Source organism: Camelus ferus, chromosome 1, assembly GCF_009834535.1.
Source record: "Camelus ferus isolate YT-003-E chromosome 1, BCGSAC_Cfer_1.0, whole genome shotgun sequence".
Taxonomy (NCBI): Eukaryota; Metazoa; Chordata; class Mammalia; order Artiodactyla; family Camelidae; genus Camelus; species Camelus ferus.
Window position 1 is genome coordinate 28,886,132 of NC_045696.1, and position 15,355 is coordinate 28,901,486.

At 32.1% G+C, this 15,355-nt stretch overlaps 1 long non-coding RNA gene across 1 annotated transcript in view; it reads right to left on the minus strand.

Moving 5' to 3' along the window:
• LOC116662995 overlaps positions 1–15,355 on the minus strand; it is a 243,855-nt gene that overhangs the window by 152,878 nt on the left and 75,622 nt on the right. Inside the window, exon 2 of the long non-coding RNA XR_004319000.1 lies at positions 404–446. This is a non-coding gene — a long non-coding RNA (uncharacterized LOC116662995). The remainder of the gene's footprint in view (positions 1–403; positions 447–15,355) is intronic.

Below are 15,355 nucleotides of genomic sequence, written 5' to 3' on the forward strand. Positions count from 1 at the left end.
AGACTATGTTTACCATTGCTTGAAATTTAATTTTTTATTAAAAGCCACAAATCCTAAAATAAACTTGCAAAATTATACTAATATCCTCCAAATGTAGAAAATAAAGACTTTTGTGGAACTTATTTTCACAGAACAAAGTTTTAAGAGAGGAAGGATGTTTATGGTCTACAATGATAAACTGGAACAAGAAATATAGTTAATTTACTATAGAGAAGCAACCAAGCATAGCTTAAAATGTTCTTCAAATCTGTGTCAATGTGTGGCACTAAACTATTACCTTCTGAAGAGTAATCTACTGATAATGCAGCATAAAAAAATTAAGTTGCTTAAAAATCAGAACACAGTTATTATTAACTTTTCAAAATACCACATTGCTTTAGGAATAAAATTTACAACAAAGTACCTTTTGACACGAGGATCCATGGAGTAATGCTGAATTCATTGTACTAAAAGGGAAAAAAAATACAGGAAATGCATCAGATTCTGACGGTGATTGATAAAAACAATTGACAATAATAGAAAAGCTGTGAAGAGAAAATGGACACATATTAGGGGGAAGTTACAGAGGAATACAGGAGTTTCCTTTGGATGAAAGGTGGCATTAATAGACAGATAAATAACATATCTCTGGAAAGCCACTGATATTAAGTATTTGTCTGATTAGATATGAGTACTAAAATGGCAAAGAAAAAGCGTATAAATTTTGCAAAGAATTTACAAATAATTTCACTTGCAAACAATTTTGCTTCTAAAATAGGTTAATTTCTTTGTTTCTTTCAGTCAATGCTTTTTGCTAAATGTCTCTTTCATGGCTTGAAAAAAATTTTTCTTAGCTTACTGTAAAAATGAAACTTAATGCTACAGCTGATATCAGAAAACATCTATTCATTCCAGCAAAAATTAATTTGAACTTTAAAATGTAAATTAAAACTTTAAATAACTCCTTTAATATAAATGATTCTAATTATTACGAGGTTATGCTCAATATATTTAATTGACCACAAGTTCAATATTATGGCTTATAATCTCTCCTTTGTAGTATCTTCCATTCCTTTTTTGTCTATTTAACATTGGGCGAAATACTATTCTAATTAAATTATCATTTTATTATAGTTTTTGGGTTTCTGGAAAGTACTTTAAAGAAGCTAGCCAGAAAAAATCTCTATTCTTGTTGTGTAGAAGTCAAATATTTCAAAATCTGACCCCCCACCATAGTAATAAAGCACAAGAACTGGCAGATTGCTTTTTTTTCCTTTAAATTAAAACAAAATAAGGTTAATTGCTAAAGTAATGAAACAAGGAGATGCCATGAAGAGCAGCAATAATAGAAAACCTCCTAGAGATTGTCAATTTAACAAATGATTTGTAAATTACAAAATCTCTCATTATCAAATCTATTTGCCCATGGTGGCATGCTGTTTGAAAGCAGTTTGCCTTTGAATGTTTGCCCTGTTGGTGTCATTCCCTGCAATTTAAAAAAAAAAAAAAGCCATCCATGATTACGAACCCTAAATATCATTTTCCTCCAAGAGTTCTTTTTGAAAAACTATATATATTGAAAGAATTGTATGTGAATATTCAAAAGGAAACAATGATGCTGAAGGGTTAAGACAGACACTTCGAGAATAAGAATGTTAATTAAGCACTTTTCAATTTGCATATTCTGTAAATAACTCTACCCAAAAGATCAACACAAAGTGTTATTTCTTGCAGAACCCTGATTGCCTGATCTGGCATCACCACACTCATTTGTACACAGATGGCCTGGGAAAATGGCATAACCAAATGCTCATATGACTCTAGGCACTGCTGGTCTCTATCAGTCCAACCAGTGGTATAATGAAGATAATGCCCCTCCTGCGTGAATTCAGCTGCTGCCTGGCAAAACTTATCTAAGATTTCTATTTTTACAAATTAAGCAATGTAGAAAGAAAAAATAATTTATTTAAAAGACAACTGAAGGAGGGAGGGATATACTATGACTGAAGAGTCCTAGTATTCACTTCTGGACCCAAGTCTTCCTAAGTATCTACATCTTTATCTATATCTGTATCTGTCTATCTATACGCACACACACAAACATCTATTGTACCTTTCTGAGCATCAGTTTCTACAAAGTAAAAAGCATACTGTAATTACCTACCAGCCCATAACCTGTGTTAGAAGGTCATACTAGCTAAAATGTGTAACAATACCATTCAGAAGTATGTGTTATCTTTGACTGGAGACACTTTCTTCAAGTTCTAAAATCATTGTGGATTTGTTGCAGATGAATTTTCTAATTAAGAACAGGGACAAATTATTTCTCAGAAGCCCCTTTTAGGGCATTTATTCATTCCCGCATTCATTTATTCCTCTACTAAATAATTAATGAGTGATTTCTTTGCTTCAGTCACTGTGATTGGTCCTGGGATACAGAAAAAGGCTGTGTCCCCATGCAATTTACATGCTAGTGGGGAAGAGAGACAATAAACAACATAACAAGTATTCACTAAAGCATTTGATAGTGACAATTACTTAGAAGAGAAATAAAGCAGGGTAAAAGGGGAGTTATAAGCTAGGATAAAATTGAAGATATTTATTTGAATGAGTGTTCATAAAATGTATCTGAGGAAAAAGCACTGAGATCAGTAAGGTTAAGTCATTACCAAGGTCAAATTCCAAGAAATTTTAAACCTGGGTAGAACTCAGACATCCCTACCACCATTGTGCAATATTGTTCCCAAAAACAATACTTATAAAATGTCACATCTAAATATTTAAATATCAAATATTTCAATATTAAAAATAAGTGGCCATGTCAATATTTCTAGAATAATGGAATTTCGTAGAATAAGAAAAATAAGAATATTTCCAAATCAGTCTTTCCCCTGCTATCCATAGATGGTTTATTTTTCAAAATATTAGGAAACATCATACTTGGAATGTGAATATTTAATTATTAATATATTTTCTTGCATACTATTTTAATACTAAGCAATAACAAAAATGATGAATGTTAATACAATGACGCAGAACCAGTACAGTCTTATTTATGAGCATATAACTAGGATTTATATATTGTAATAGAATTTATTTCAGTAGTAATTTATAAGAAGCTGCACCAAATAACAATTACTAATGATCATTGACAACTTTAAGTATGCAATATGATTAGCAATGTTAAATAGAAAAGGCAAGTCCTACTGGTAGTTTCATTATCTGTCAAATGAGGACATACAGAGAGAAATACTAGGTTTAAACGGATGGAAGTACAAGTATTTTTTTCTTTAAAATGCTGAATCAAAGAAAGTAGAAGCATCTATATAATGCTTATACTTTATTAAGCAATATAAACTATCAAATAAAATGTGAAACAGTGGGTATAAGTGAATTTAAAAGTCAAGTGATTAAAATAACGACCTCTTAAGAGCTACGAAATTGTTATTAAATGATTTATTTTCCTACAATAAAATTAGAATAGAAACTTATGATTTTAAAATATTAGAAAAATAGGAGTTTTCTAAAGAAAACATCAGTATTTCAATGTTAGAAAACAATAAATTAGATCTGATTTAAGGATGAATAAATAATAAAAACTTCCTTTATCCAATGCAACGTGGCATAAACGGAATTCAAATTTCACAGAACTAAATCAGTTCAATCACCATTTCTTTTTCATATAAATAAATGTTGTACTTGTGACAAAATTTTAGGAGTTGGGATGTCTAAAATCAATTTAATGTTAATATTGTTCTGAAGCCCTAAAATATGGTGGTGTATACACACACACACACAATGAAGAGGTGTAAATAATCTATATTCATTCAAATCACTATGTAAGCTTTCCTCAATAAAATGCATGGCTGGGTCTCCAATAACTATGAGGAACAGGCAGTTCCAGTTGCAGCTCGTTTGTAACTGGCTGTTGTTATGCTCAGTTTCACCTGATGGAGAAGTCTATTAGAACAATTTTAAACTCTTTCCTGCATTTATTGGCTTTTTTTAAAATTGTGATTTCTTAGATCATAACCACATATGGGCCAGAACACGTTGCATAGATATGTAAATTCAAAGCTTTGATTACTTTTTCAGAAAAGTATTCTTGTAACAACATCACAATAAATTACAGAGGGTCACATGAATTAAGAGAATTTTCGCTATTAAATGGTAAAAAGCATATAGCTGTATGCCAAAGGATAAGGTTACAGAATTTAGATAAATCTGGTCCTCACTTTTCAACATTCTTGTGTGAGAGAGAAAGTCCGTCAAGAAAAACTCTTCTATTCTGATAAAGTCTTACTATTAAATCCTATGGTTGGTTTAAATTGATTTTATGTTGTTGTTGCTCAAAAAGTACCAAGTAATTTAATAACAGCACTGCCAAAATATATCACTGCTTTTGCTGACACTCTGAAACATCTTATGTAATCATTGTTAACTGTAAATTTTACATGTATACATCAACATTTGTACAAAAAATGTAATTACATCATCATATTAAAATTATTTTTAGCTATTCTACCTAAACATTTGCATCAAACGCCACTGAAGTTTTCAATGTACTCTCCTCTATGCTTTCTGAAGGACTTGTCTGAAGTTTGAGTTGAGCATGTGTTCCAAAACTTGAGTAGATCTTAAAAGACTTATGTAGAAAAACCTTGACTTTGCTTTGAAACACTTATGTTCTACTTTTGTGCAGAGAATACAATTAAAATTAATTCGTCTTTATACATAATATACAAAAAAATGCAAATATTGATTTAAAATAATTATAACATTGGTGTTATCTATTGCATTTGTTGGAAATAGCACACTCCCAAGACCCCAGTGGAATCAATATTCCTGCCAATGACAATTTCTTCTTCTCACCCTAAAGGCAGCCACTTTCCTGGCTTTATGAATGTAATTGTTAGGCAGTTAGATGGGACTATCTATCTAAGGGGCACTGAGCAAGGAGAGTAGAAAGGGGAGGGAATAACCTAGAAGAAAACAGTACACTTGTGCTCAGAATAAGGGCCTTGAAAAAGTTTTACTTTCTCTAAATGAGTGCCAGCGTAAAACCAGATAGAACCAAACAGCTGCTGGTTCTCATGGTGGGGAGAAGGACCCAACCCAACATGACCCAGTGTTCATTATAATGTAATTAGCATTGCAGTTTTGACACCCACAGTGGGCTTTTATGTATGCATTGTGGGAAAGGGCATATGCAATAAGGAAAAGGTAATATAACCTACACATGCCACTCAAATGATGTCAACTTTCAAATTAGCTTAAGACAGCCCCTAGATAACCTCACTAAAGAAACAGGGGCGGGGGGTTACAGGGAGACTTCACTGCTTTTCCTCTCTTGGATCAATTCATTTTTGGAAGGTGTACTTTTGCTTTGCTAGTAAAATCCTTAATTACACAACTCTTTTGTCTGCCATTTGAATTTTTCTCCTTCGGGCAAGACGAGAACCAAGACCTTTTTTCCTTTTCTGCAGTAACATCATTATTTATTTATATTTCTTAATTGGCAATTGTATTTCCATTTCTAAGTAGTAGAATTTAATATTGTTTGGGAACTCTACATAAGTGGATACATATGGTTTGTACTGGGGGGAGTTGGTCTATTTGTTCAAAATCAAGTTTTTAAGATTTCACACTTTGTTTTATGTAACCATTAACTAGAGTATATTTACTGTCATTCTGAATAGTATTTGAAACTTTAATTGTATAGAAAAATAAAAACTTAGTCAACCATGTGACTAATGTGTTCAATACATTTTTACTTTCAATCACCTTTTGGGAATTCTATACTACCAACACATCAAAGTTCGACTAAAAAAAATTACATTAAAATTGTATAAATTACATGCTTTCACTTTATTTTTCTAGTTTCATATGTTATTATGATCTCAACTTAGGGCAACAGAAACTTAACATGCCCAGAACATAATATGCCACTTCCCCAGCATTCTCATAGTACAATTTAATATTCTCAAGTTTATTGAGAATCAAAATTAAAAATGGTAATAAAAATGTTTTAACACTCCTATAAAATTACTCTACTTTTTGCATTTTCTTACTGTATACTTGACAAGACAATGTAATGAATACAAAATTTTAATTGTATTATCTACATTAAAGTAGAGTATTTCAAAAACATTTTTATAGGTCCATTTAACTGATTTATACATTTTTATGTTAAATAATGAGAATTATTTTTATACTTTGGCAGTCAGGAATATCTGAAATTAGCTTTGCGTTTATTTGTAGAAACAATTAACCTGGATTTTCTGGTGCTTCTTTTTACTATCCATTATTCACTTCTTGTCTCTATTTGCCTTACTGTTGTCTTAAAGTTTATTTTGTGTATGTGTGTGTATATATGCAAACTATATAGATATATATTTCTATAAATACACACATGTATTAAATGTTTATATATGTATATATAATATCTTACATACATTATTTATATTTATGCATATGCATATAAGTAATTTGTGTTTATATCTGTGTTCACTATGTCTCATCAAATCCTATATTTTGAATTATAGAGTATGAATATAGAAATTTAGATTTATAATTAGATTTTTGAGCTTGATATTTTCTTTTTGAATTGCCACATCAACTGCTTATATATATGTTTACATAAATTGCCTAGAAAAAAATAAGCCCTAATAAAAAGCAATAATTCTGTCATCCAATATACTGATATTGACAATTTATATGCATAATCTACATTTTCCTACTTATTTTCACATTTTGTCACAAAAACCAAAGAAAAACTTCTCATTGGTCAATTGTTTTTGAACAATTTACATATTTCTCTAGAGATTTTATTTCTATGTGCCACATTAACTTTAAACTTTCTGGTTTGACCATACCAAAATTCACACCAGGTGCTTCTCATAATTGGGAACTATTTCAACTTGAGATATTACAGGACTGATAAACTTTCAAAACATGTTCCCATTGGTCTTGGTTTACTTTCCATTTTAATGAACACTTTTTCCATCAGTTTACACTGTTCACCAGATCTCATATCTCACAGCTCTCCTCAATTCATTTTCATGACTTTCTTCTTTATCATTGCTAATATTCCTCAGCAATTTTTCCTTGTAAATGTTTATGAGTGAGAAATAAGACAACAGCTATCTCATCATATGTAACATTTCAGTTATTTTTCCTTCATCTTCTACCACTTCTTATCCATTCTCTCAAATGTATTCAGTTCTTAGTAACAGTTACTCCTGTACTATATTACCATCTTTAATGAACTTATGTATTTTTAATTTCATCCTTTTGACTATATTTTTAACTTCTCAGTGGCAAAAAGTGTTCTTTATTGTTGCATCTTTATTATTTACATAGTAAAAAAAATGCAAGGCAGGCACTAAGCTTTTTTTGAAATGATTAAATGAGGCAGGGCTTTGTGCCTCAAAATTAGCAAGTAGTTACTATTGAACCTCACAATTCACACTCAGTATTTTTTTCTTGTTGTAAAATAGAAAAGCTTTGATTGGAATTGTTGATTTCTTTCTAATCCAATCTGTAGTTTGCATGAAGTGTAAGTATAATTAAGAAAATGCCAGGCCCCAGTAGAATTACTTGTTGAATTAATCATTTTAAAATTTAACAGAACTATTCCTTTTCTTATCCTAAAGTGGGGAAAAATAACACTTTTTAATTGATAAAACAGACTTTAACACTACTCTGTCTTTGCAGGCAATCCCAAATAATGATCTTAAAATTCACCATATTAGGATTCAGTTAACTGAAAAGTTTTAGTTTTCTAAGTAAAATATTAATAAAAAAGCTACTGCCATTTCTGAAGTAATTTAAAAAAAACACTTCCCAAGTAACAAAGGAGAAAGCAGATAACCAATTTAGACAGAAAAAGGTAAAGCTGTCCAAGAATATTTCCTCTTCATGACTAATTCATTTTCATGGGAGGTTTTATAAAAGAATCTCAGGGCTAATTTACGACTATCCATACGACTTTTGCTACTCCTTGCTATACAGGTTTGGTTTTCACTGTGGCAGTAAATATAGGTATTAATGAGATTTACAGTTAAAGGTTTTATATTTCATTGGTCGGGTTTCAGTGAGGGAAAAAGAAACCACAATGGCTGTCTCAATTAAGAAAAGGGATAAACTGGGAGTTCGAGATTTGCAGACACTATTATATATAAAATAGATGAACAAGTTTATACTGTATAGTACATGGACTATATTCAGTATCTTGTAGTAACCTGTAATGAAAAAGAATATGAAAATAAATACATGTATGTATATGTATGACTGAACTATTGTGTGTCACACCAGGAACTGACACACTGTAAACTGACTATACTTCAGTAAAAAATTAAAAATAAATAAAAAAGAGAATATAATAATAGGAATTTATTAACCAGGGGATAGAACACTGAAAAAGACCAGAAGGGAAGACTAAATTTGCAGTTAGTAACTGCAGAAAATACCTATGTCTGGGAGAACAGAGGAAGTGAGGTTGTGGTATCTGAACTGGAAAGGTTGGAGAAGGGATCCACTAGGTTAGGAACCGACTTCTCAGAAGGGGTGCTGGGTGGCTGTGTTTGCAGCTTGGAAGAAGGTCGTTCCCACAACCGGGACTCAGGCCTCTACGTGGCAGTACCACAGAGCTGGTGCCTCTGAGGATGCCAGGAGACTAGCTCTGCTAGGGAAGAAAGAAACTGGACACCAGGGCAAACCACTGCTGCCAGGGAGAAGGATTTTTGCTCAGCAGGGACCAAAGACACAAGGAGAACCTAGTCTCCTTTCATTCTTCCAGACTTCCAATCTCACCCCCTGCCCTCTACTGGAGGACCCTAACAGGAAGCCAACTGATCATGAAGAAATGTCCTGTGTAGACTCCAGTGTCAGCGTGACAAAGCAGAGTACAGAAAGATGTATTTGGAGCTGGGAAATCATGACTTAATAACTCACATAAAATTTTTAATTGTACAATTATGCCTGGAGTGCTCAACTGAGGTGAGGCTTAGGGTAACTGGGGTTGATAGAGGCAGTAATCACAGGTACGAATAAATGTGAGCTATGAAAATACCAGTACCAAATGGTAGTGTATAAAATTTTAAATACTCAGAAACAATGTTATATACATACTTCCAGTCATGTATATTTTTCAGTTCTTTTATGTACTAACTCCAAAGAAGAATTTAATTACAAATTTTCATTATACTTGTGAGTTATAAATTTTTGTCCTACTACGGACAGTAAAATGGATAGTAAAATTTACACAAAGAAAAGAATGATTTTGTTTAATTTACATCTATTAATTCATTAAAAAATTGCATCTGAAAAAGCAAACTTCATATGTGGGTTTTTAAGATCATGTAAAATATTATGAAATAATTCCATCTCTATATGTAGCTGAATAAAATATATATATATATATATATATATATTTTAAGATGCTTCCAGATGTGCCCTTGTTTTTGTGGGCAAATCTTCCCTAGGATTTTCTTTTATGGCTCTTTGAAAATCAACTGTTAATTCTGCAGAGTTAAGGTTAGTGGTTGCATAAGCATTCCTGAGGGAAACAAGTACCAGAGCTTCTTGTGAAGTTAGCAGTTACAATCCATCCTATGCAAAGTTGCTTACTGAGAAGGAGATGAGCACATTTTCATAGGATCCAAGGAGCTGTCCCCGAAGAATGATTAAGATCATTTCCTTGTTGAGCTTTAATATTATTACTGCGGGCTGATGAAGTGAGATGGTTCCAACCAATGAGTGTTAGCAAGAAAGAGTCATAAAAATTCCAAAATGGATCATACCAGGAAAGATGATTGTCTATACTGACTTTAGACACAATTCCAGGGTTAGAGGTTTATTGGGAAGAGCTAGTTTCAGCCCACGTGTGGCTGAGGTGGAAAAGCTTCAACATCCATGTACATTGTCATCAAATCTGTTGTTTGGGATCATGCTGAGCATGAGTGTGCAAATTACGAAAACTTCAAACGCTGGGGTCGCTGAGGCCTGAGCAAGAGCAGTGAGTCTGAGGTTGACAGTGGCCAGTTTTCAATGGCAGAAAACGTAAATATGAAAGCATGTAAAAATCAGGAGCAAATATGTCGATAAAACTTTACTTTCCCCATTTGTGGATTAGAAACTGGACTAATGCTATTGTTAAACTAAGCTCCAGTATTCTGAGATGATTTTGGACTGTGAGGACTCCTAATAAAATTATATGGTAAGGACTGAGTGATTAATAGGAAATCTAATGAGAGATCTGTATTTGTATTTCAATCCAATAAAGAATGCCCTAGCAGCTAGCATCTATGTCTCTCATACCAATTTCAGCATTGCAAGTTTTGCTGGTTGTAGTTATGTAAGAAATAAAGAACCCTTTATCTTCTATGCCTGTAAATAGACACAAGGAGGTTTAAAGCCTGACAAAGAGTCAAATACCTAGTCATGGGCAGAGATGGACTGAAAAAAAAAAAAAAAAAAAAGACTGATGTCATCTACAATTTATTCCAGAATACTCCTCCAGGACTCAATATATTCAGTAGAAGCACATAGTTTAAAACTGCCATTCAGTGCCATCACTGTTTGACATCAAGAAAAAGAGTGATTGAGGTAACACCAACTTAATATTTTATGTGTATTACCATAATGGCATATGTCTCATTCATCTTCTGATATGATTAATGTTTAGTATGTAGAAAGTAATCAATAAATATTTGTGGAAAGAAGGAAGGGAAAGGAAAAGAAAAGTCAAGTCAAACTGCAAGTTTATCACCGTCAATTCAGGATCAATCCACAAACTGAAAAAAAGTATAATTAAGAATTGTTCCCTGAGTTAACACCTAACTAGAACCACTAAATCCTTATGCTTAATACTCATGTGCACCCGATTTCATTCTAGAACTACTTATTACTTGTATTACACATTGAATAACAAGGAAATGGTAGCAAAGGCATATATCATAAAGGAAAAACCTGATGCAATTTATTATGCAAAAATAGAAATTCGGGGGAGGGTATAGCTCAGTAGTAGACCATGTGCTTAGCATGCATGAGATCTTGGATTCAATCCCCAGGACCTCTATTATAAATAAAGAAATAAACAAACAAACAAACAAACCTAGTTACCTCCTCTCAAAAAAAAATTTTAAAAATACAAGTTTTGTTCCATAAATTTTTAGATACCATGAAATAAAACTAAAGGTGAAAATTACAAAAAATTATTAACTGAATAACAATAATTGTAAGAGATATGACAGATAACAAGATAAAGTCTTCTTATATAAATAACTTCTTCAATTCAGTAAGAGACAAAAGAAACAAAGGCAAGGGTGTGTGATAAATAAATAATAGATAGTAGTTAAATCTTCAGAATTTGTGGAGACATCAATGATATATGAAGTAAAAAAGAAAAAAGAGAGATTATTCATAAGTATGCAGAGCATCACATATATATATATATGTGTGTGTGTATATATATATATATATATATATATATATATATATATATATATATATATATATACACACTTACAATGATCTCTGGAAAGATTAAATGTCAAGGTTGGGTGAATAAACTCAAGGTTATTTTTTTTACAGTGATGATGATGATTATCTCTTTCTCTCTCCACTTCCTCTGCCTTTTAGCAAGTCTTTATTAGCAGAAAAAAAAAGTAATAAAATGAAAACTTTAGAGGAGAAAAATAACCGAATAAGGAAGAATTTCTAGTATGCAGCCATTGGTTGGTATTGAATCGATATTTGTAATTCAAAGAATGGAATAAACATAAAAAAGGAGCATTGTATACTACAAAAACATTGTGCTCTAATTACAAAGAGCAATAGATATGGTGTCAAATAAATTGGATTCAAAATATATTTCTGTGATGCCTAACTGTGTGGACAAAGATATATCACCTAAAGGCCCGGTTATGAAGTGTCACCAATGTCTCTTAAGTTTTAGCATTTGTATGTGGTAGTAAGGGAGAAGTGCGGGGTAGGGATGATATATTCAACTTATTTTTTCTGTTCTTTGAATTTATTGTGTTTACTTACAGTTGTCTTGCTTTGTTTTTGATTTTTTTACAAATATATTTATACTGGTCTTTGTCATCTATAAGATTTTCAATATATGGCAGTAAAATCTACCCATTATTTCCTTAATGATTTAGTTAGTCTTTACCTTTTTTTTTTTTTTGGTTATTGTTATTTGTTGTTTCAAGAAAGTCCTTCCAGCTTAAAAAAATTAGAAAAATAGTTGCAAAATATTTTCAGGTTTTCGTTTTTTACATTTCTCTCCAGTACAAATGAGATGTATTTTTCTTTGTGGTGAGGAACCAAACTGTCCCTTGTTTAAACAGAGAAATTATTTCCCAGCATCAACTTAGATTAATCTTACTAATTTCAAAATGTCACCTAATAGCGAAGAACATAATATATATCTTTTACGATAACAGGATCAAATAAGATAATGTATACAGAGTGCACATCCAAGTGCCTGATAACATAATGCTGTTCAGTTCATTGTTGTCATATCTGAACAACTTTAATAATTTTATAATAATCAATTCATTGTCCCTGAGGATTAACAAAATGTGCTACATTTGACTTCTACATCTTTGGGAAAGTAGTACACTAAGTTTTAGTCTGTTATTCGTCACCTATAAAATAATGTCTAAATTTTTTAAAGAAAATGGGATAGCGGGTCTTTCCCAAAAAAACCTACAGTTCCTTTGAGTTTCAGAATCTACCATTTTATAACTGTTTTGAATCACCAAAACTTGGACATATTCTGAGATATTTTAATGAGTTTATATTTACATATACTTATAATGAGCCAAAATGTACCATCTATACATTGCTAGTCTGTGTGAATACTGACAAGCATTTATAAGTGGCTTGGGACACAGATGCACTCTTTAATAAACACCCACGAGGCAAATCTTCTCAATGATATTCCTGTTTACGTTAAAACAAAAGAGGCAAAGAACTAATAAATGAATTTAACTTTTCTGGATAATAAAGTTGTCTCAAATTATGAAACCTAACAAATTCTCTTAACTATACTTAGATTTTATAGCATGCATACTTCACCTTATTTTATTCAACAGAATTTCTGCTCAAGCTTATAACCTGAAAAAAGAGTGTCTTAGAATTTCCTACTGAGATAAATTAAAGAGAGCCCCTAATTGCTTGTCATTTTTTCCACAGAAAAATGTGACCTTCTTTCCCTCCTTTGAATACAGACAATGGGTAACTACGATGTTCAGTGGTGTGATGAAGAGACACTGTGTCAGTTTCGAGCTGGACTTTGAAAGGAGTAGAAGCTTCTGCACTGGTATCTCGAGCCCTAGTCCGTCACGTATGAGACAAAATGGAGACGCCTGGAGATGCTATGCAAAGGGAAAGATGCCCACTGAGTCCAACCTTCGTGTCCACCAAAGCACTAACTAGGTAAGTGAGGGAAGAAGCCAGCATGGAAATGTTCTTTCACTTCCTGGCCCTCTAGTTTATGACACATACATTAGACACACACATTCCAGCCAAGTCTTCTCATATTTCCAGACTCAAAAAATTGTGAGCACATTTGTCCAAACCCATAGACTGTACATCACCAAGAGTGAACCCTGATGTAAACCGTGGACTTTGGCTGATTATGGTGTGTCCACACAGGTTCATCATATACCTCTCTGGTGGGAGATGCTGATAAAGGGAGGAGGCTATGCATGTGTGGAGGCAGCGGGTATGTGACTAGATATAGGGGGTATAAGTACCTTCCTTTCAATTTTACTGTGAACCCAAAACTGTGCTAAAAATAAAGTTTTAATTAAAAAGTTACAAGCAAAAATAAAACAATTCAGAAAGCAAGTATCTAAAGTGTGCATGATTTTATAATATTCTTGTTAAAATATATTGGGGAATTGAATTTTGAGAATAAAAAATAAGTGAGAATCTGGTTTTGATATAAAGGGAATTTTGCATGTTTGAAGCTTTTTTTTAATTCAAAACCTGAAATGTTTAGATTATCTTGAACACCCAGAATATTTTGTTCTTATAATAATGTAATGCAAATACTTAGACATATGAAATTAGATATAACTAGTTTATCTAGTATAATTGTATATATATGTACTCTTAACACAACTAGTAAGCTAAGTCAAGCATATAAATCATTATCAAATAAACCTAAAAAACATACACCATTGCAAGTAATATTAATATTGTAGTTCCTAAACTGTGTGTAGATTCTAGCCTGAGAAACTGTTTTAGCTAATTTAGTTCATCTACAAAGTTAAATTATTGTTATTATGTAATATTTTCCCAATATACAGGATCTAAGATTATATAATGTTAATTAGAAATCAACATGAAAACTGAAATGCTTCCAGGCAGTGAATTATGCATATTGGACAAAATGTCTCATCAAAGATTTTATTTTTTTTCCTGCTGTCACTGATAAGGTAACTGCAACTGCCGAAGGCAGATGTTTACTACGACGTACAATGCATGTAAACTGACTGTCAAAAAGCAGAGTTTGAGAATGTAGTCCATAGACAAGTGACTCTACGCAACTGTACGTGAGCAGAGATCCAGATGTCCGACACTCCGATAAGAATGGGGTGGGCTTGATAGCAGAGAAACAGTGAAAGAAATGTAATGTGTTCATCTGAAAGGCCATCTCTATCCTAACAAGTGAATCAATACCACTGTGTAGTTGAATTTCATATGAATATTTACATCAAAAATTGCATTTTTAAAGCATTGGAAAATCCAAAATCTAAAAATTTTGCATTAAAAATCTTTGCATTTACTGGGATGCATTTTCCTAATGAGTAATAAAGTAGAATGGTTTTCATCAAGTCTCTTCCATCTTACTAATACAAAGATCATGATGTAATTTTAACTGTATTATCAATATGACTAAGGATCATAAGCACACAATCTCTCAACTTACACAAATATCTTATTAACTTCTTACTAATGTGTCGTGATACATTTCACAAAAGTAATTTGACTAAAGATTTTATAGTATTTTTTTCTGCTGTAGAGACCATTTAATTTGCTTTCACCACATATGATGCTGATACTAAATTAGTAACGTAAATTATCAGTGTAGGTCTCCTAAATTCGAGTAGGTTTTTAAAGAAATCATATTCTAAGTACTTTGGCAAATGTATTTCTCCCTTCAGTTTTCTTGGTAACAGCTAACACAACACATTTAACCATGAATTATTCCTGCAAGCATTATGTATCTATTGGTGTGATAAGCAAGCTGCAGCAAAGAGATATATTCTCTAGTAAGGTGTTTAGATTATATTCCCATTGCATACATGCAAGTGTTTGCCAAAGTAAATTAAGCTGGAAAGCTATCATTTTCTTG